We start from the raw sequence: 22,772 nt of genomic DNA on the forward strand, positions 1-22,772 counted from the left end.
CTGAGAAGCCAAACGGAAGACGGAAAAGCCCCTTATGCCACTGGTTTGTGGAGGAAACTTGGAAGGCCTCCACCAGACAAGATCATCGTGTCAGATTCCATCCAGCAGTTGATCAATGCGACACTCGCAGGGCCCCGGGAAGCGCGCACGAAACCTGAGCATCAGGAGCCGGTGGGAGACTGCAGGAGGCAAGGCTGACAAATGTGGCTGACACCCTCTGGAGACCGGCTGCTGCGAGGGAAATGGGGTCCACGGAGTGCGCAGACACAGTGCCCCGCTACCACGAGCCATTTCCTCTGCAGAATTACTGCTCAGGGGGCACCAAACGTGAGCACGTTCAGTGCATTTCTTTCAGCATCATCCACAAGATGCACCCTGCCAGAGTCTGCTGTTGCTGTTTACACAAGAAGGAGAAGCGCACCGTTCCTGGAAGTGCTGCAATACCAGGTCGATGCATGGAGCGGATGGCGCAAGCCCCAATCGAAGCTCCCTGTTCCAAAAAGCAATTCAATATTTAGTCCCCTGTTGGGGGACGTATCAGATAATAAACTGATAAGAACAGATTTTTTTTCAAACTGTTTATTGTCACTTATACAAAATTTTACCACATTTCATTATTTTTGAAAACTGCCCTTAAAAATTTTAAAATACACCATACCACATTTGAAATAAGTGTTTCATTTACTTTTTTTTGTTAAAAACCAGTGCTGTGGGCAGTAAAAAGTGTAAAATTTGTACAGTACATTTTAAAATATCATAAAAAGAAGCTTCAATGTCTTCTGTTGTACAGGAGCGCAGTGAGTCTTTATCAACAGTCTCTACATCCCACTCTCCCAGACAGCTAATCTCCAGGACACTGCCAGGATACCCCTAGACCCTTATCCTTCCTGTCTTTCTCCTCCTTCTTCTTTCGAAGAGTCAGGCTGCCGCTGCCGACACCTTTTCCGTGAAGCTCCGGGTGCCACCTCCGGGTGGGCACAGACGATACTTCTTGGTGGCTGTGTCCTTGGCCCGCCGCTTGCAGCTGCGAGGGTTGCATCAGCCATCCGGATCACAGCCACGGGTGGGATCTGTCTGTGCCTCCTTACCAGCAAGTTGCGGGAGGTCCTGATGGCGTCTTTGATGGCGGCGAGGGCGAGCCACTGCTTTCCGACGTCTTTGTACACTGCAAAAACTACATTTCAAGAAAGTAAAAAAGTTCCATTTTAAGCAACCTTTTCTTATTTTTTCCCTAAAAAGTAAATATATCTTGTCTAGCAATTTTCACATGAGAAAATCAATCTTATATTAAGAATGTATAGCTAGCCAATTCTTATGAAGATATTTTTGCCAGAAATTAGACCTTTTTTCTGATAACAAGCTAAAAACCTCATTTTGATTATTCTTCAACAACAAATTAAGAATATTTATCTTAAAATGAGACTAAAACTGGTTTCTAAACTTTCTAAATTCAAGAATGGACTCACACAGAACTTACATCAATTTATAAACTTTATTTTCAGGGAAAATAATGAGACAATAATATACAATGTGCCATCAGTAAGAAAGCTTACCCTTGTAACATACGTTTGTAAATATTTTAGATAAGCAAACTATAATACATCAGATGAGACCTTATGTAACTCAATCACATCTCTAAGATTATATTTAATGGGTACATACGTCACATCTTTGTGCGTAAAAGTGTAATATGGAGTATAATCAACAAGGTTTTCAGAAGATAGAAGTTCATTTGCTTGTGCCATAATTGGAATTTCTATTTTGTATGCCATGTAATCCCTATCATGACAAAGAGTGGTGTATGGTTGGAGCTCAAAACAGTAAAGTGAAGAATTTATAACATATATATTTTTCACCAGTCCAAACTCAGGCAAATTAGCAGAAACTGCATTTAAAACTAATGTTTTTCCCGCGATATATTTATTTCCATTTAGAGTTAACCATTTAACAGACACAGCATGGTTGACATTGTCATTTCCCAAGAATACTCTCACTTTTTCTTTGAGGTAAGACATATTTTTTACTTCAGATGTGGGTCCTAGTATACTACCAGTTGAAAAAATTGGGTGTTCAGAGCTACTTAAATTCTGGCAACATTCATACATTTGATTGTGCCTTATTAAAGACCTGCACACGTTTTTAAAATTGACTTTGGAGATCCATCGTTTGAAAAAACAATGTTTTGATTCAAACCTCATGCACATATGACGTACCAACTGTCCCAGGTTTTTAATCTGAGATGGGATATGGATTAAATAATGCTGTTTTGGGGTGATGTTGTTTTTGGGGAAAATGTGCCTCATATGCCTTAAGTGTTGTTCTATAAGTATTTTTAATTGGACAATAGTTTGAAGACTTATAACAGGAGCTAACAAAATTTGAACAATCTCTGTTAGTTCGAGAATGATTGCATGACATTCCTTATTTTTATCTGCATCAATCAGAAAGGGCAGTATTTTTAGAAGAACAATCATTTGCCCTGACGACTGCTTTAACTTATTATCATTTGAAGCTAAAGTGCTGTAGGCTACAGGGCTTGGTTTGTCCCTGACATCCAGTGGGGAATATGGGAAGCCAGCTATTCCAGCATTCAAGGCTTCCAACTCCAGCTGACCTAGAAGTATTAATTGTTTTATCACGCATTTTATTTCTAAAGGAGCTATGCCTTCAAGAATTATGTGCATTATATCTTGGGGTGTTTGCTTAATCATATTAAAGGCTGGGAAGTCTACTAATTTACTTCTCCTATTGATCCCATATGTAGTTTTCAGGCTGTTTTTGAGGAACTCTGTGTTGGATCTCTCAATGTCATCACACTGTCTGATATGTCTTTCAAGTGTCCTTTCCTCAAAATGTTCTTCAACAAAGTGCATCTGCATGTCTTCAAATACACATTCACATTGTCGACATTTACTATAAGCAAAACCTACACCCTCTTTAAACCCACAGATTTCATGTTGTGCTAAAGTATCACCACAAATTGAAACTACTGCTCCATATATTTCCCGTTCACCAGTTCCTGTTTGAATTTTTACTCCATGATACAGTCTCAACAAATCTTCCTGAAGTCTATCTAAAATTTTGTCAACTCCGCATTCAGTGAGCGTATTTGTAATTGCCATGGCAAGAAGTCGAATTGAAGCTAGTTTAGATCTATATTTAGGATGAATATTTCCCAATGTGTAATAAAACATGATCAATTTATTCTTGGTAGCATGAGACCCAAGAGGATTGCAGATTTCAATTTCATCAGAATAAAGGATTATTTGTAAAGAAGAAGGTCGAGCAGAAAATAAAGGGTGTGACTTGATAAGGTCTCCATCTATGATGTCAGTCAGATATCCATTTGTGTATTTTGGTCCCTCATCAATCATTGCTAACACCTTCGGATGTGACAATAACTGTTGTAAACTTTTAATGAGAGGAATGTAATGAAAGCATTTGGGTTTGGAGGATAAAAGTCTTTTTGTTCCCTTATTTCTTAAGCAAGCAGTATATCCCACAGTAATCTCCTCTGAGCCTATGAAATCTAAATTATTTTTAATTACACTGTCCTGCCTGTATGTTGTTGATACTGTGGCAAATGGATCCTCAACCTGATCAAACACAGACATTGCCTCCTTTTCAAGTTCATTTCCTGGGTGTTGCTGGAAGACACTTTGAAGCTTGCCCCTCAAATCAGCCACCAACAGAGCCTGATATTGTTGCATTGCTGCCACTACTTCATTGACGCCACTCTGAAAAAAAGAGAAAACAACTTAATATAACAATAAAGATTTTCAGATCTGACATTTGAGAAGAGAAGTACCTGTGAAAGATGATGTTTTTCTCTTGCACACAACACAATGGAAGTAGCTTGTTTGATTAGACAACCAAAGCCAGGGCCAGCCTGTAAAGTACACAGTAAATGCATTCATCACATGTAAAAGTACATTTCTAAACAAAATAATATTTAGAAAAAAAAGCCACACCAAACCACAGCTGTCTATGTATTGCATATGTATTGTACCGTGTGTAAAGTGCCAAGCACCAATATTCTAAACTCAATATGAGACTGGCATTTTGAGTATAGTGCTTGACAATTCTAAAAAGACTAACTCCTCAGATTTTTTGTTGTCTTAATTAATTTATTACCAAATTACATATACTGCGTAAAATTAATTACTAATGTAAAACATACATACATTATATCAAATGTTTATAATTCACATGGCTTTATTTAAGCCTTTGTGATCTGCTACAAAAATGATATTATGCGTTATGTTATAAATACAAAGCAAAGACCTATCTCAATGGACAAATGAAGCAAAAATAGGTCAAACCTCACGAAAGAATCGGCTATACGACCGGCTCTAACGACGGGAGTCTTCTACTGTCATGATTTCAAAGAGTCGGCTCTGAGAGCCAATTCGTTCGCGACCGACACATCATTAAACCGACTTGGTAACTACAATATAAAGATGTTAGATTGCATTAGAATGGACAAATACTAAACAGTTTGGAGATGGTTATTATTGACTGCGTTCATTTACCTCAGAGGAGGATGCTGCAGGTGGGGTTTCTTCTGGTTGGACTGGTGCATCTGGCTTATCTGTGGCCACGACAGGAGAGGTGCGAGTCCGGGGTGGTGAATGGCGTGATGGAGGGGCGTTGAGAGCGCTTTCTTCAAAACCATCGTACAATATCACATTATTCTCAAAATGATCCGAAGTGGCTGCCATTTGACCCGTCGCTGCGCGCCCAGCTGGTCGCTCTGCAGTCACCGCGTCACCCATGGCAACCTGTTCCGGATGTTCCCGACGAGTTGGTCTGTAGGCCCACGAATTGTTACGATGCTCGTTAAGCCCCGCTGTGGGATTCCTCCAGGAGAACGGGGCTGTCCTATCCCGGCTACAGTCAAGATGTTCCGAGTGGCTTCTCCGGATATGATACCAAAGTGAGTTGTACACACGGTATTCCTTTTTACAGCCATCAATTCCACACACCACGCGAAAGTCTGGACTTCGGCTATGAGCTGAGTTTATATGACTTAGCAAGGATTTGAGTGTTAGAGCAACGAACACCATACATATAACGCAACGCCAAATCATTATTTTAAATAAAAGTACACCCTAACACTCTGTCTGCATCCACACCTGCCGTGGTTCTCCCGCGTTTAATTTACCCATGATGCTTTGTACGGTGGGTCTGACAACTTCATTTTAGTTTGTTAAATAAAATAGTGTTTTTTTATTCAGCTTGTCTGCACATATCGCACATAGTTTGATTAAATAAGTAATATGTATATGTTTAAATTTGTTCATACGATTATATCAAAATACCAAGTTATGTTGTTGACTCGCACCCCCTCGCAATGGACTAGCCCAATGCGCAGTGCTGTGTTTTAAAATCCAAGGGTGAGCGGGAAGAGTCGTAACGGCCGACGTAGCATTGCTGGGCGTCTTGCTATCGAGACACAAAATAGCATAAAAGGGAAAACAAGTTGCAAAAAGTTTGTTTGGCTATGGATACACTCGACGAGGTTACGATTGACACTCTAAAAGGTACGTTAAGTGGCAACAGGGTATAATGTAGACAGTTTAATGACTGCTATGCTAGCACAGGTCTTAGTTATTAGCTAATAAGTAAACAATTACGTTTATCTGGTGAGATTAAATTGTGTTTTATCGAAGATATTGTTCTTTGGAAATCCTATAACAAACCCCAAATAATTTACAATAATTAGCTAACAAATAATGCATTATTGAATTAAGCTGCTGTATCTTTTATTATAATGTATTATTGCACTACATATGTGAAGTGAACTTTTCCGTATGTGTTCATATATTTTATCGTATTCTGTTTTCGTAGTTTTCTTTACTTTTCTCTCCTGTCTTGTCTTGGTTGTTGTATTTTGTTATTAAGCTTATTCTGACATTGATTGGCGAGCTGCTGGAAACAGGAATTTCTCTTATTACTGAGGAAGCAATGAAAAACTAATGAGTAAGGGTTATGCAGATTTGTTCCTCATTAACTACTGTCATTTAGTGTACCTTATGGTAAAGTGTTATCAACAAAGTATATGTCGATTTTTGTACTGCATTATAACAACCACAATTGGTCAGAGTTCACACATGTTGTACATGGTAAAACTATTGTGACAGTCACAATATGGTTTCAGTGATAAAGCACGGATAAAGCAAGCAAGTGTGGTAATGGTTGAAACGTCATTTACAGTGGTGTGCAACAGACAAGTTTGGCATTTAATGACAAGTGTATTGCACTGTATTTCAGCTGCTAGTATTGGAGAAGACTTACTAAGGTCACTCTCCAGGGATGACATCAAAGATTTGTTTCCTGGTCCAGAAAACTTTCTGAGACGGCGGGCACTGTGGCTTCTTGTGAGTGGTGAACAGGTTAGTGCTATTTTTAAAACTCAGATTATACTCTTCCATTACACTACATTTGATGAAACTGTAAATTCGTTTTAAGGCTTACTACATTTATTCTTGAGGAAAATTGCAAAAGGTAGATCCACAGATCATTAAGTGAAATTTATTTTAGGTTCAGGCTTCTGTCAGTGATGTGGACTCGACTAAATCTTCATATACTGCAACCACCGGCCCTCCAGCAGAGGAACAAAACGTCTCAATATTTTTGACCATGTCCAGCCCAGAGTACATTGTCTATACAGACAGTGAACTTGAGCAGGCACGTTCATCCCATTTTGAACAAAAACGTCTTGGGGCAACACAAACTGCACTATCCAAGGAGCTCCTCTGCAGACTCATAAGGAACACTATGACCAACATGATCTCAATTGCAAGAGCCCTACGGGACCCTAGGTACCCCAGCAGACATGAGGTCGATTCCATGGCTAGGCGATTGGTGGAGTACTACCCTATGTTGAAGGACAACTCCTCAGGTGACAAGTGGGTATGTAAACTTTCTGGTACAATATTTATTCCATGCAGTAGACTATAGTTTTTGTTTCCAACAACTGTTGCAGGCACACATCGCTAAGAAACTCATGAAGAGACTTTCAAATGTCAAAAGCCCAACGAAGGCCAGGTCTAGCCCTTTAAAGAAAAAAGGTCGACTGACATCGGATGAGTTTTGTGCAAGTCACTTAAATACAGACTCTCCTGGGTCAAGCAATGCCTCTATGATCCCGGAGCAGCCTCCTGTTGGGTCCAGCACTCCAGAGACACAGCAGGAAACTACTGAAGATGATGCAGGTACAGTAGGTTCTGCTGAAATCCATTGGGGTTTCCCCGCGCAGGTTCAAATTCTTCGCAGCTGAAATAGCTCAGTTGGGAGAACGTTAGACTGAAGATCTAAAGGTCCCTGGTTCAATCCCGGGTTTCAGCACAGTCCCTCTTTACGTCCTGACTTGGCAAATAGTTTGAGAAGGCCTTTGCTGAAAGGACCTTCTCACATGAACTCTGACTCTCTTGAGCACTGACTTCTTATGAAGGGCTCAGCCGTGTTGTACAATCTGACAGTCCTTTGCTGCCACATCATTCCAGTCGAGGATCATGGACATGACCAGGAAAATGCCAGCTGTGGGATTTCAAGCAGTGCCTTCTGAGAGAAAAGAGTCTTAATCTGGCGCTTGAGACCAATCATCCACACAACCTAAAACGGTGCCCTGATCAGGAAAAAACTGTGACCTTGTGAGGTTTGCTGACAACGGAGGACACTCTAAAGAAGCCAGACAAAGCAACACACTCCTCAGCCTCCCTGGGAAAGTCTATTCCAGGGTGCTGGAGAGAAGGGTACAACTGTTGGTCGAACCTCTGCTACAAGAGGTCCAATGTGGTTTTCGTCCTGGTCACGGAACACTAGACCAGCTCTGTGACAAGTTGTTGTGGCCGAGTGGTTAAGGCGATGAACTAATCCATTGGGGTTTCCCCGTGCATCAAATCCTGCCGACAACGTACAGTTTTGGGGGCACTCTTGGTGTCAAGACTTCACTGACGGTGGCGATCCACGGCAAATCCTCAGACCAAAAACATGTCAGGGAATCCATGAAAATTGCCTGCACTGGAAAAAGCAGTGCGCCACCTTCGCAGCTGAAATAGCTCAGTTGGGAGAGCGTTAGACTGAAGATCTAAAGGTCCCTGGTTCAATCCCGGGTTTCAGCACAGTCCCTCTTTACGTCCTGACTTGGCAAATAGTTTGAGAAGGCCTTTGCTGAAAGGACCTTCTCACATGAACTCTGACTCTCTTGAGCACTGACTTCTTATGAAGGGCTCAGCCGTGTTGTACAATCTGACAGTCCTTTGCTGCCACATCATTCCAGTCGAGGATCATGGACATGACCAGGAAAATGCCAGCTGTGGGATTTCAAGCAGTGCCTTCTGAGAGAAAAGAGTCTTAATCTGGCGCTTGAGACCAATCATCCACACAACCTAAAACGGTGCCCTGATCAGGAAAAAACTGTGACCTTGTGAGGTTTGCTGACAACGGAGGACACTCTAAAGAAGCCAGACAAAGCAACACACTCCTCAGCCTCCCTGGGAAAGTCTATTCCAGGGTGCTGGAGAGAAGGGTACAACTGTTGGTCGAACCTCTGCTACAAGAGGTCCAATGTGGTTTTCGTCCTGGTCACGGAACACTAGACCAGCTCTGTGACAAGTTGTTGTGGCCGAGTGGTTAAGGCGATGAACTAATCCATTGGGGTTTCCCCGTGCATCAAATCCTGCCGACAACGTACAGTTTTGGGGGCACTCTTGGTGTCAAGACTTCACTGACGGTGGCGATCCACGGCAAATCCTCAGACCAAAAACATGTCAGGGAATCCATGAAAATTGCCTGCACTGGAAAAAGCAGTGCGCCGCCTTCGCAGCTGAAATAGCTCAGTTGGGAGAGCGTTAGACTGAAGATCTAAAGGTCCCTGGTTCAATCCCGGGTTTCAGCACAGTCCCTCTTCACGTCCTGACTTGGCAAATAGTTTGAGAAGGCCTTTGCTGAAAGGACCTTCTCACATGAACTCTGACTCTCTTGAGCACTGACTTCTTATGAAGGGCTCAGCCGTGTTGTACAATCTGACAGTCCTTTGCTGCCACATCATTCCAGTCGAGGATCATGGACATGACCAGGAAAATGCCAGCTGTGGGATTTCAAGCAGTGCCTTCTGAGAGAAAAGAGTCTTAATCTGGCGCTTGAGACCAATCATCCACACAACCTAAAACGGTGCCCTGATCAGGAAAAAACTGTGACCTTGTGAGGTTTGCTGACAACGGAGGACACTCTAAAGGAGCCAGACAAAGCAACACACTCCTCAGCCTCCCTGGGAAAGTCTATTCCAGGGTGCTGGAGAGAAGGCAACAACTGTTGGTCGAACCTCTGCTACAAGAGGTCCAATGTGGTTTTCGTCCTGGTCACGGAACACTAGACCAGCTCTGTGACAAGTCGTTGTGGCCGAGTGGTTAAGGCGATGAACTAATCCATTGGGGTTTCCCCGTGCATCAAATCCTGCCGACAACGTACAGTTTTGGGGGCACTCTTGGTGTCAAGACTTCACTGACGGTGGCGATCCATGGCAAATCCTCAGACCAAAAACATGTCAGGGAATCCATGAAAATTGCCATTGCAATGGAAAATGTTTGCCAAAAGCAACCATGAGACTTCTCAACTCGTGAGTGGTATTGCAGCTCACGGTTTTGGGGGATCTCACATGAATTCCCATGAATCCTCTGAAACGATTTTGGTCTGATGACTTCCCATGGATCGCCACCATCAGTGATGTCTTGACACCAAAATCGTGTCGGAGGATTCATGGGAATTCATGTGAGATCCCCCAAAACCGTGAGCTGCAATACCACTCACGAGTTGACAAGTCTCATGGTTGCTTTTGGCAAACATTTTCCATTGCATTTGCAGGGCTCAGCCGTGTTGTACAATCTGACAGTCCTTTGCTGCCACATCATTCCAGTCGAAGATAATGGACATGACCAGGAAAATGCCAGCTGTGGGATTTCAAGCAGTGCCTTCTGAGAGAAAAGAGTCTTAATCTGGCGCTTGAGACCAATCATCCACACAACCTAAAACGGTGCCCTGATCAGGAAAAAACTGTGACCTTGTGAGGTTTGCCGACAACGTACAGTTTTGGGGGCACTCTTGGTGTCAAGACATCACTGATGGTGGCGATCCATGGGAAGTCATCAGACCAAAATCGTGTCAGAGGATTCATGGGAATTCATGTGAGATCCCCCAAAACCGTGAGCTGCAATACCACTCACGAGTTGACAAGTCTCATGGTTGCTTTTGGCAAACATTTTCCATTGCATTTCGACTGATATACAACGGCATAATCTGTGAGGTTCTACGTTTGTGACAATTTGTTGTGGCCGAGTGGTTAAGGCGATGGATTAGAAATCCATTGGGGTTTCCCCGCACATCAAATCCAGCCGACAACGCACAGTTTTGGGGGCACTCGTGGTGTCAAGACACCTGAGCAAATAGGTCAGCCAGAAGGACCACGATGGACCATCCTAAATCCCACTAAGTCGTGAGCTGGAAGGACCACAGTGGGTCATCCTGAATATCACTAAATTGGCAAGCAGTTGTCCTTGCAATTTAACCACTGGTCTTTCGGGGCAGTCATGGTGTCAGGACGCCTGTGACCACGATGGATCATCCGAAATCCCACTAAGTAGTTGTGAGCCCGAAGGGCCACAATGGGTCTTCCTAAATAAAGCTAACACATGTTCAAACTAACCGGTTCAAATTCTGCCGACAACGTGCAGTTTTGGGGGCACTTGTGGTGTCAGGACGTCTGTGACATTTCAACTGAAAAACAACGGTAAAGAAGAAGCGAAGTTCTTTGCAAGTTGTTGTGGCCGAGTGGTTAAGGCGATGGACTAGAAATACATTGGGGTTTCCCCGCGCAGGTTCAAATCCTGCCGACAACGTTTTTGGGGGCACCAGTTTTGGGGGCACTTGTGGTGCCAAGACTCCACTGACGGTGGCGATCCATGGCAAATCCTCAGACCAAAAACATGTCAGGGGATCCATGAAATCCTTTTCAGTCATGGTGTAAGGACGCCTGTTACAATAGAGATCTAGGTGAAATTGCCTGCACTGGAAAAAGCAGTGCGCCACCTTCGCAGCTGAAATAGCTCAGTTGGGAGAGCGTTGACTGAAGATCTAAAGGTCCCTGGTTCAATCCCGGGTTTCAGCACAGTCCCTATTTACGTCCTGACTTGGCAAATAGTTTGAGAAGGCCTTTGCTGAAAGGACCTTCTCACATGAACTCTGACTCTCTTGAGCACTGACTTCTTATGAAGGGCTCAGCCGTGTTGTACAATCTGACAGTCCTTTGCTGCCACATCATTCCAGTCGAGGATCATGGACATGACCAGGAAAATGCCAGCTGTGGGATTTCAAGCAGTGCCTTCTGAGAGAAAAGAGTCTTAAACTGGCGCTTGAGACCAATCATCCACACAACCTAAAACGGTGCCCTGATCAGGAAAAAACTGTGACCTTGTGAGGTTTGCTGACAACGGAGGACACTCTAAAGAAGCCAGACAAAGCAACACACTCCTCAGCCTCCCTGGGAAAGTCTATTCCAGGGTGCTGGAGAGAAGGGTACAACTGTTGGTCGAACCTCTGCTACAAGAGGTCCAATGTGGTTTTCGTCCTGGTCACGGAACACTAGACCAGCTCTGTGACAAGTTGTTGTGGCTGAGTGGTTAAGGCGATGAACTAATCCATTGGGGTTTCCCCGTGCATCAAATCCTGCCGACAACGTAAAGTTTTGGGGGCACTCTTGGTGTCAAGACTTCACTGACGGTGGCGATCCACGGCAAATCCTCAGACCAAAAACATGTCAGGGAATCCATGAAAATTGCCTGCACTGGAAAAAGCAGTGCCCCACCTTCGCAGCTGAAATAGCTCAGTTGGGAGAGCGTTAGACTGAAGATCTAAAGGTCCCTGGTTCAATCCCGGGTTTCAGCACAGTCCCTCTTCACGTCCTGACTTGGCAAATAGTTTGAGAAGGCCTTTGCTGAAAGGACCTTCTCACATGAACTCTGACTCTCATGAGCATTGACTTCTTTTGAAGGGCTCAGCCGTGTTGTACAATCTGACAGTCCTTTGCTGCCACATCATTCCAGTCGAAGATAATGGACATGACCAGGAAAATGCCAGCTGTGGGATTTCAAGCAGTGCCTTCTGAGAGAAAAGAGTCTTAAACTGGCGCTTGAGACCAATCATCCACACAACCTAAAACGGTGCCCTGATCAGGAAAAAACTGTGACCTTGTGAGGTTTGCCGACAACGTACAGTTTTGGGGGCACTCTTGGTGTCAAGACATCACTGATGGTGGCGATCCATGGGAAGTCATCAGACCAAAATCGTGTCAGAGGATTCATGGGAATTCATGTGAGATCCCCCAAAATCGTGAGCTGCAATACCACTCACGAGTTGACAAGTCTCATGGTTGCTTTTGGCAAACATTTTCCATTGCATTTCGACTGATATACAACGGCATAATCGGTGAGGTTCTACGTTTGTGACAATTTGTTGTGGCCGAGTGGTTAAGGCGATGGATTAGAAATCCATTGGGGTTTCCCCGCACATATAATCCAGCCGACAACGCACAGTTTTGGGGGCACTCGTGGTGTCAAGACACCTGAGCAAATAGGTCAGCCAGAAGGACCACGATGGACCATCCTAAATCCCACTAAGTCGTGAGCTGGAAGGACCACAGTGGGTCATCCTGAATATCACTAAATTGGCAAGCAGTTGTCCTTGCAATTTAACCACTGGTCTTTCGGGGCAGTCATGGTGTCAGGACGCCTGTTACAATAGAGATCTAGGTGAAATTGCCTGCACTGGAAAAAGCAGTGCGCCACCTTCGCAGCTGAAATAGCTCAGTTGGGAGAGCGTTAGACTGAAGATCTAAAGGTCCCTGGTTCAATCCCGGGTTTCAGCACAGTCCCTCTTTACGTCCTGACTTGGCAAATAGTTTGAGAAGGCCTTTGCTGAAAGGACCTTCTCACATGAACTCTGACTCTCTTGAGCACTGACTTCTTATGAAGGGCTCAGCCGTGTTGTACAATCTGACAGTCCTTTGCTGCCACATCATTCCAGTCGAGGATCATGGACATGACCAGGAAAATGCCAGCTGTGGGATTTCAAGCAGTGCCTTCTGAGAGAAAAGAGTCTTAATCTGGCGCTTGAGACCAATCATCCACACAACCTAAAACGGTGCCCTGATCAGGAAAAAACTGTGACCTTGTGAGGTTTGCTGACAACGGAGGACACTCTAAAGAAGCCAGACAAAGCAACACACTCCTCAGCCTCCCCGGGAAAGTCTATTCCAGGGTGCTGGAGAGAAGGGTACAACTGTTGGTCGAACCTCTGCTACAAGAGGTCCAATGTGGTTTTCGTCCTAGTCACGGAACACTAGACCAGCTCTGTGACAAGTTGTTGTGGCCGAGTGGTTAAGGCGATGAACTAATCCATTGGGGTTTCCCCGTGCATCAAATCCTGCCGACAACGTAAAGTTTTGGGGGCACTCTTGGTGTCAAGACTTCACTGACGGTGGCGATCCACGGCAAATCCTCAGACCAAAAACATGTCAGGGAATCCATGAAAATTGCCTGCACTGGAAAAAGCAGTGCCCCACCTTCGCAGCTGAAATAGCTCAGTTGGGAGAGCGTTAGACTGAAGATCTAAAGGTCCCTGGTTCAATCCCGGGTTTCAGCACAGTCCCTCTTCACGTCCTGACTTGGCAAATAGTTTGAGAAGGCCTTTGCTGAAAGGACCTTCTCACATGAACTCTGACTCTCATGAGCATTGACTTCTTTTGAAGGGCTCAGCCGTGTTGTACAATCTGACAGTCCTTTGCTGCCACATCATTCCAGTCGAAGATAATGGACATGACCAGGAAAATGCCAGCTGTGGGATTTCAAGCAGTGCCTTCTGAGAGAAAAGAGTCTTAAACTGGCGCTTGAGACCAATCATCCACACAACCTAAAACGGTGCCCTGATCAGGAAAAAACTGTGACCTTGTGAGGTTTGCCGACAACGTACAGTTTTGGGGGCACTCTTGGTGTCAAGACATCACTGATGGTGGCGATCCATGGGAAGTCATCAGACCAAAATCGTGTCAGAGGATTCATGGGAATTCATGTGAGATCCCCCAAAATCGTGAGCTGCAATACCACTCACGAGTTGACAAGTCTCATGGTTGCTTTTGGCAAACATTTTCCATTGCATTTCGACTGATATACAACGGCATAATCGGTGAGGTTCTACGTTTGTGACAATTTGTTGTGGCCGAGTGGTTAAGGCGATGGATTAGAAATCCATTGGGGTTTCCCCGCACATCAAATCCAGCCGACAACGCACAGTTTTGGGGGCACTCGTGGTGTCAAGACACCTGAGCAAATAGGTCAGCCAGAAGGACCACGATGGACCATCCTAAATCCCACTAAGTCGTGAGCTGGAAGGACCACAGTGGGTCATCCTGAATATCACTAAATTGGCAAGCAGTTGTCCTTGCAATTTAACCACTGGTCTTTCGGGGCAGTCATGGTGTCAGGACGCCTGTGACCACGATGGATCATCCGAAATCCCACTAAGTAGTTGTGAGCCCGAAGGGCCACAATGGGTCTTCCTAAATAAAGCTAACACATGTTCAAACTAACCGGTTCAAATTCTGCCGACAACGTGCAGTTTTGGGGGCACTTGTGGTGTCAGGACGTCTGTGACATTTCAACTGAAAAACAACGGTAAAGAAGAAGCGAAGTTCTTTGCAAGTTGTTGTGGCCGAGTGGTTAAGGCGATGGACTAGAAATCCATTGGGGTTTCCCCGCGCAGGTTCAAATCCTGCCGACAACGTACAGTTTTGGGGGCACTTGTGGTGCCAAGACTCCACTGACGGTGGCGATCCATGGCAAATCCTCAGACCAAAAACATGTCAGGGGATCCATGAAATCCTTTTCAGTCATGGTGTAAGGACGCCTGTTACAATAGAGATCTAGGTGAAATTGCCTGCACTGGAAAAAGCAGTGCGCCACCTTCGCAGCTGAAATAGCTCAGTTGGGAGAGCGTTAGACTGAAGATCTAAAGGTCCCTGGTTCAATCCCGGGTTTCAGCACAGTCCCTATTTACGTCCTGACTTGGCAAATAGTTTGAGAAGGCCTTTGCTGAAAGGACCTTCTCACATGAACTCTGACTCTCTTGAGCACTGACTTCTTATGAAGGGCTCAGCCGTGTTGTACAATCTGACAGTCCTTTGCTGCCACATCATTCCAGTCGAGGATCATGGACATGACCAGGAAAATGCCAGCTGTGGGATTTCAAGCAGTGCCTTCTGAGAGAAAAGAGTCTTAATCTGGCGCTTGAGACCAATCATCCACACAACCTAAAACGGTGCCCTGATCAGGAAAAAACTGTGACCTTGTGAGGTTTGCTGACAACGGAGGACACTCTAAAGAAGCCAGACAAAGCAACACACTCCTCAGCCTCCCTGGGAAAGTCTATTCCAGGGTGCTGGAGAGAAGGGTACAACTGTTGGTCGAACCTCTGCTACAAGAGGTCCAATGTGGTTTTCGTCCTGGTCACGGAACACTAGACCAGCTCTGTGACAAGTTGTTGTGGCCGAGTGGTTAAGGCGATGAACTAATCCATTGGGGTTTCCCCGTGCATCAAATCCTGCCGACAACGTACAGTTTTGGGGGCACTCTTGGTGTCAAGACTTCACTGACGGTGGCGATCCACGGCAAATCCTCAGACCAAAAACATGTCAGGGAATCCATGAAAATTGCCTGCACTGGAAAAAGCAGTGCGCCACCTTCGCAGCTGAAATAGCTCAGTTGGGAGAGCGTTAGACTGAAGATCTAAAGGTCCCTGGTTCAATCCCGGGTTTCAGCACAGTCCCTCTTCACGTCCTGACTTGGCAAATAGTTTGAGAAGGCCTTTGCTGAAAGGACCTTCTCACATGAACGCTGACTCTCATGAGCACTGACTTCTTTTGAAGGGCTCAGCCGTGTTGTACAATCTGACAGTCCTTTGCTGCCACATCATTCCAGTCGAAGATAATGGACATGACCAGGAAAATGCCAGCTGTGGGATTTCAAGCAGTGCCTTCTGAGAGAAAAGAGTCTTAATCTGGCGCTTGAGACCAATCATCCACACAACCTAAAACGGTGCCCTGATCAGGAAAAAACTGTGACCTTGTGAGGTTTGCCGACAACGTACAGTTTTGGGGGCACTCTTGGTGTCAAGACATCACTGATGGTGGCGATCCATGGGAAGTCATCAGACCAAAATCGTGTCAGAGGATTCATGGGAATTCATGTGAGATCCCCCAAAACCGTGAGCTGCAATACCACTCACGAGTTGACAAGTCTCATGGTTGCTTTTGGCAAACATTTTCCATTGCATTTCGACTGATATACAACGGCATAATCTGTGAGGTTCTACGTTTGTGACAATTTGTTGTGGCCGAGTGGTTAAGGCGATGGATTAGAAATCCATTGGGGTTTCCCCGCACATCAAATCCAGCCGACAACGCACAGTTTTGGGGGAACTCGTGGTGTCAAGACACCTGAGCAAATAGGTCAGCCAGAAGGACCACGATGGACCATCCTAAATCCCAGTAAGTCGTGAGCTGGAAGGACCACAGTGGGTCATCCTGAATATCACTAAATTGGCAAGCAGTTGTCCTTGCAATTTAACCACTGGTCTTTCGGGGCAGTCATGGTGTCAGGACGCCTGTGACCACGATGGATCATCCGAAATCCCACTAAGTAGTTGTGAGCCCAAAGGGCCACAATGGGTCTTCCTAAATAAAGCTAACACATGTTCAAACTAACCGGTTCAAATTCTGCCGACAACGTGCAGTTTTGGGGGCACTTGTGGTGTCAGGACGTCTGTGACATTTCAACTGAAAAACAACGGTAAAGAAGAAGCGAAGTTCTTTGCAAGTTGTTGTGGCCGAGTGGTTAAGGCGATGGACTAGAAATCCATTGGGGTTTCCCCGCGCAGGTTCAAATCCTGCCGACAACGTAAAGTTTTGGGGGCACTCTTGGTGTCAAGACTTCACTGACGGTGGCGATCCACGGCAAATCCTCAGACCAAAAACATGTCAGGGAATCCATGAAAATTGCCTGCACTGGAAAAAGCAGTGCCCCACCTTCGCAGCTGAAATAGCTCAGTTGGGAGAGCGTTAGACTGAAGATCTAAAGGTCCCTGGTTCAATCCCGGGTTTCAGCACAGTCCCTCTTCACGTCCTGACTTGGCAAATAGTTTGAGAAGGCCTTTGCTGAAAGGACCTTCTCACATGAACTCTGACTCTCATGAGCATTGACTTCTTTTGAAGGGCTCAGCCGTGTTGTACAATCTGACAGTCCTTTGCTGCCACATCATTCCAGTCGAAGATAATGGACATGACCAGGAAAATGCCAGCTGTGGGATTTCAAGCAGTGCCTTCTGAGAGAAAAGAGTCTTAAACTGGCGCTTGAGACCAATCATCCACACAACCTAAAACGGTGCCGTGATCAGGAAAAAACTGTGACCTTGTGAGGTTTGCCGACAACGTACAGTTTTGGGGGCACTCTTGGTGTCAAGACATCACTGATGGTGGCGATCCATGGGAAGTCATCAGACCAAAATCGTGTCAGAGGATTCATGGGAATTCATGTGAGATCCCCCAAAATCGTGAGCTGCAATACCACTCACGAGTTGACAAGTCTCATGGTTGCTTTTGGCAAACATTTTCCATTGCATTTCGACTGATATACAACGGCATAATCGGTGAGGTTCTACGTTTGTGACAATTTGTTGTGGCCGAGTGGTTAAGGCGATGGATTAGAAATCCATTGGGGTTTCCCCGCACATCAAATCCAGCCGACAACGCACAGTTTTGGGGGCACTCGTGGTGTCAAGACACCTGAGCAAATAGGTCAGCCAGAAGGACCACGATGGACCATCCTAAATCCCACTAAGTCGTGAGCTGGAAGGACCACAGTGGGTCATCCTGAATATCACTAAATTGGCAAGCAGTTGTCCTTGCAATTTAACCACTGGTCTTTCGGGGCAGTCATGGTGTCAGGACGCCTGTGACCACGATGGATCATCCGAAATCCCACTAAGTAGTTGTGAGCCCGAAGGGCCACAATGGGTCTTCCTAAATAAAGCTAACACATGTTCAAACTAACCGGTTCAAATTCTGCCGACAACGTGCAGTTTTGGGGGCACTTGTGGTGTCAGGACGTCTGTGACATTTCAACTGAAAAACAACGGTAAAGAAGAAGCGAAGTTCTTTGCAAGTTGTTGTGGCCGAGTGGTTAAGGCGATGGACTAGAAATCCATTGGGGTTTCCCCGCGCAGGTTCAAATCCTGCCGACAACGTACAGTTTTGGGGGCACTTGTGGTGCCAAGACTCCACTGACGGTGGCGATCCATGGCAAATCCTCAGACCAAAAACATGTCAGGGGATCCATGAAATCCTTTTCAGTCATGGTGTAAGGACGCCTGTTACAATAGAGATCTAGGTGAAATTGCCTGCACTGGAAAAAGCAGTGCGCCACCTTCGCAGCTGAAATAGCTCAGTTGGGAGAGCGTTAGACTGAAGATCTAAAGGTCCCTGGTTCAATCCCGGGTTTCAGCACAGTCCCTATTTACGTCCTGACTTGGCAAATAGTTTGAGAAGGCCTTTGCTGAAAGGACCTTCTCACATGAACTCTGACTCTCTTGAGCACTGACTTCTTATGAAGGGCTCAGCCGTGTTGTACAATCTGACAGTCCTTTGCTGCCACATCATTCCAGTCGAGGATCATGGACATGACCAGGAAAATGCCAGCTGTGGGATTTCAAGCAGTGCCTTCTGAGAGAAAAGAGTCTTAATCTGGCGCTTGAGACCAATCATCCACACAACCTAAAACGGTGCCCTGATCAGGAAAAAACTGTGACCTTGTGAGGTTTGCTGACAACGGAGGACACTCTAAAGAAGCCAGACAAAGCAACACACTCCTCAGCCTCCCTGGGAAAGTCTATTCCAGGGTGCTGGAGAGAAGGGTACAACTGTTGGTCGAACCTCTGCTACAAGAGGTCCAATGTGGTTTTCGTCCTGGTCACGGAACACTAGACCAGCTCTGTGACAAGTTGTTGTGGCCGAGTGGTTAAGGCGATGAACTAATCCATTGGGGTTTCCCCGTGCATCAAATCCTGCCGACAACGTACAGTTTTGGGGGCACTCTTGGTGTCAAGACTTCACTGACGGTGGCGATCCACGGCAAATCCTCAGACCAAAAACATGTCAGGGAATCCATGAAAATTGCCTGCACTGGAAAAAGCAGTGCGCCACCTTCGCAGCTGAAATAGCTCAGTTGGGAGAGCGTTAGACTGAAGATCTAAAGGTCCCTGGTTCAATCCCGGGTTTCAGCACAGTCCCTCTTCACGTCCTGACTTGGCAAATAGTTTGAGAAGGCCTTTGCTGAAAGGACCTTCTCACATGAACTCTGACTCTCATGAGCACTGACTTCTTTTGAAGGGCTCAGCCGTGTTGTACAATCTGACAGTCCTTTGCTGCCACATCATTCCAGTCGAAGATAATGGACATGACCAGGAAAATGCCAGCTGTGGGATTTCAAGCAGTGCCTTCTGAGAGAAAAGAGTCTTAATCTGGCGCTTGAGACCAATCATCCACACAACCTAAAACGGTGCCCTGATCAGGAAAAAACTGTGACCTTGTGAGGTTTGCCGACAACGTACAGTTTTGGGGGCACTCTTGGTGTCAAGACATCACTGATGGTGGCGATCCATGGGAAGTCATCAGACCAAAATCGTGTCAGAGGATTCATGGGAATTCATGTGAGATCCCCCAAAACCGTGAGCTGCAATACCACTCACGAGTTGACAAGTCTCATGGTTGCTTTTGGCAAACATTTTCCATTGCATTTCGACTGATATACAACGGCATAATCTGTGAGGTTCTACGTTTGTGACAATTTGTTGTGGCCGAGTGGTTAAGGCGATGGATTAGAAATCCATTGGGGTTTCCCCGCACATCAAATCCAGCCGACAACGCACAGTTTTGGGGGAACTCGTGGTGTCAAGACACCTGAGCAAATAGGTCAGCCAGAAGGACCACGATGGACCATCCTAAATCCCAGTAAGTCGTGAGCTGGAAGGACCACAGTGGGTCATCCTGAATATCACTAAATTGGCAAGCAGTTGTCCTTGCAATTTAACCACTGGTCTTTCGGGGCAGTCATGGTGTCAGGACGCCTGTGACCACGATGGATCATCCGAAATCCCACTAAGTAGTTGTGAGCCCAAAGGGCCACAATGGGTCTTCCTAAATAAAGCTAACACATGTTCAAACTAACCGGTTCAAATTCTGCCGACAACGTGCAGTTTTGGGGGCACTTGTGGTGTCAGGACGTCTGTGACATTTCAACTGAAAAACAACGGTAAAGAAGAAGCGAAGTTCTTTGCAAGTTGTTGTGGCCGAGTGGTTAAGGCGATGGACTAGAAATCCATTGGGGTTTCCCCGCGCAGGTTCAAATCCTGCCGACAACGTAAAGTTTTGGGGGCACTCTTGGTGTCAAGACTTCACTGACGGTGGCGATCCACGGCAAATCCTCAGACCAAAAACATGTCAGGGAATCCATGAAAATTGCCTGCACTGGAAAAAGCAGTGCCCCACCTTCGCAGCTGAAATAGCTCAGTTGGGAGAGCGTTAGACTGAAGATCTAAAGGTCCCTGGTTCAATCCCGGGTTTCAGCACAGTCCCTCTTCACGTCCTGACTTGGCAAATAGTTTGAGAAGGCCTTTGCTGAAAGGACCTTCTCACATGAACTCTGACTCTCATGAGCATTGACTTCTTTTGAAGGGCTCAGCCGTGTTGTACAATCTGACAGTCCTTTGCTGCCACATCATTCCAGTCGAAGATAATGGACATGACCAGGAAAATGCCAGCTGTGGGATTTCAAGCAGTGCCTTCTGAGAGAAAAGAGTCTTAAACTGGCGCTTGAGACCAATCATCCACACAACCTAAAACGGTGCCGTGATCAGGAAAAAACTGTGACCTTGTGAGGTTTGCCGACAACGTACAGTTTTGGGGGCACTCTTGGTGTCAAGACATCACTGATGGTGGCGATCCATGGGAAGTCATCAGACCAAAATCGTGTCAGAGGATTCATGGGAATTCATGTGAGATCCCCCAAAATCGTGAGCTGCAATACCACTCACGAGTTGACAAGTCTCATGGTTGCTTTTGGCAAACATTTTCCATTGCATTTCGACTGATATACAACGGCATAATCGGTGAGGTTCTACGTTTGTGACAATTTGTTGTGGCCGAGTGGTTAAGGCGATGGATTAGAAATCCATTGGGGTTTCCCCGCACATCAAATCCAGCCGACAACGCACAGTTTTGGGGGCACTCGTGGTGTCAAGACACCTGAGCAAATAGGTCAGCCAGAAGGACCACGATGGACCATCCTAAATCCCACTAAGTCGTGAGCTGGAAGGACCACAGTGGGTCATCCTGAATATCACTAAATTGGCAAGCAGTTGTCCTTGCAATTTAACCACTGGTCTTTCGGGGCAGTCATGGTGTCAGGACGCCTGTGACCACGATGGATCATCCGAAATCCCACTAAGTAGTTGTGAGCCCGAAGGGCCACAATGGGTCTTCCTAAATAAAGCTAACACATGTTCAAACTAACCGGTTCAAATTCTGCCGACAACGTGCAGTTTTGGGGGCACTTGTGGTGTCAGGACGTCTGTGACATTTCAACTGAAAAACAACGGTAAAGAAGAAGCGAAGTTCTTTGCAAGTTGTTGTGGCCGAGTGGTTAAGGCGATGGACTAGAAATCCATTGGGGTTTCCCCGCGCAGGTTCAAATCCTGCCGACAACGTACAGTTTTGGGGGCACTTGTGGTGCCAAGACTCCACTGACGGTGGCGATCCATGGCAAATCCTCAGACCAAAAACATGTCAGGGGATCCATGAAATCCTTTTCAGTCATGGTGTAAGGACGCCTGTTACAATAGAGATCTAGGTGAAATTGCCTGCACTGGAAAAAGCAGTGCGCCACCTTCGCAGCTGAAATAGCTCAGTTGGGAGAGCGTTAGACTGAAGATCTAAAGGTCCCTGGTTCAATCCCGGGTTTCAGCACAGTCCCTATTTACGTCCTGACTTGGCAAATAGTTTGAGAAGGCCTTTGCTGAAAGGACCTTCTCACATGAACTCTGACTCTCTTGAGCACTGACTTCTTATGAAGGGCTCAGCCGTGTTGTACAATCTGACAGTCCTTTGCTGCCACATCATTCCAGTCGAGGATCATGGACATGACCAGGAAAATGCCAGCTGTGGGATTTCAAGCAGTGCCTTCTGAGAGAAAAGAGTCTTAATCTGGCGCTTGAGACCAATCATCCACACAACCTAAAACGGTGCCCTGATCAGGAAAAAACTGTGACCTTGTGAGGTTTGCTGACAACGGAGGACACTCTAAAGAAGCCAGACAAAGCAACACACTCCTCAGCCTCCCTGGGAAAGTCTATTCCAGGGTGCTGGAGAGAAGGGTACAACTGTTGGTCGAACCTCTGCTACAAGAGGTCCAATGTGGTTTTCGTCCTGGTCACGGAACACTAGACCAGCTCTGTGACAAGTTGTTGTGGCCGAGTGGTTAAGGCGATGAACTAATCCATTGGGGTTTCCCCGTGCATCAAATCCTGCCGACAACGTACAGTTTTGGGGGCACTCTTGGTGTCAAGACTTCACTGACGGTGGCGATCCACGGCAAATCCTCAGACCAAAAACA

At 45.8% G+C, this 22,772-nt stretch overlaps 1 long non-coding RNA gene, 5 other non-coding genes and 1 pseudogene across 6 annotated transcripts; 6 read left to right on the forward strand and 1 right to left on the reverse strand.

Moving 5' to 3' along the window:
* Positions 1-410: 410 nt before the first annotated feature.
* Positions 411-579, reverse strand: LOC131126977 (U2 spliceosomal RNA; annotated as a pseudogene).
* Positions 580-5,403: 4,824 nt separating this feature from the next.
* LOC131125314 (uncharacterized) lies at positions 5,404-7,012 on the forward strand. Its single transcript, XR_009129007.1, has 3 exons — positions 5,404-5,543; positions 6,274-6,395; positions 6,544-7,012. It is a non-coding gene; the product is annotated as an uncharacterized LOC131125314 (long non-coding RNA).
* A 7,741-nt stretch (positions 7,013-14,753) lies between these two features.
* Positions 14,754-14,835, forward strand: trnas-aga (transfer RNA serine (anticodon AGA)). The gene has a single exon. It is a non-coding gene; the product is annotated as a tRNA-Ser (tRNA).
* Positions 14,836-16,925: 2,090 nt separating this feature from the next.
* Positions 16,926-17,007, forward strand: trnas-aga (transfer RNA serine (anticodon AGA)). The gene has a single exon. It is a non-coding gene; the product is annotated as a tRNA-Ser (tRNA).
* A 1,262-nt stretch (positions 17,008-18,269) lies between these two features.
* trnas-aga (transfer RNA serine (anticodon AGA)) lies at positions 18,270-18,351 on the forward strand. Its single transcript has one exon. It is a non-coding gene; the product is annotated as a tRNA-Ser (tRNA).
* A 2,090-nt stretch (positions 18,352-20,441) lies between these two features.
* trnas-aga (transfer RNA serine (anticodon AGA)) lies at positions 20,442-20,523 on the forward strand. The gene has a single exon. It is a non-coding gene; the product is annotated as a tRNA-Ser (tRNA).
* Positions 20,524-21,785: 1,262 nt separating this feature from the next.
* On the forward strand, positions 21,786-21,867 carry trnas-aga (transfer RNA serine (anticodon AGA)). The gene has a single exon. It is a non-coding gene; the product is annotated as a tRNA-Ser (tRNA).
* The last annotated feature ends 905 nt before the right edge of the window (positions 21,868-22,772 follow it).

Source organism: Doryrhamphus excisus, chromosome 3 (genome assembly GCF_030265055.1).
Source record: "Doryrhamphus excisus isolate RoL2022-K1 chromosome 3, RoL_Dexc_1.0, whole genome shotgun sequence".
Lineage (NCBI taxonomy): Eukaryota > Metazoa > Chordata > Actinopteri > Syngnathiformes > Syngnathidae > Doryrhamphus > Doryrhamphus excisus.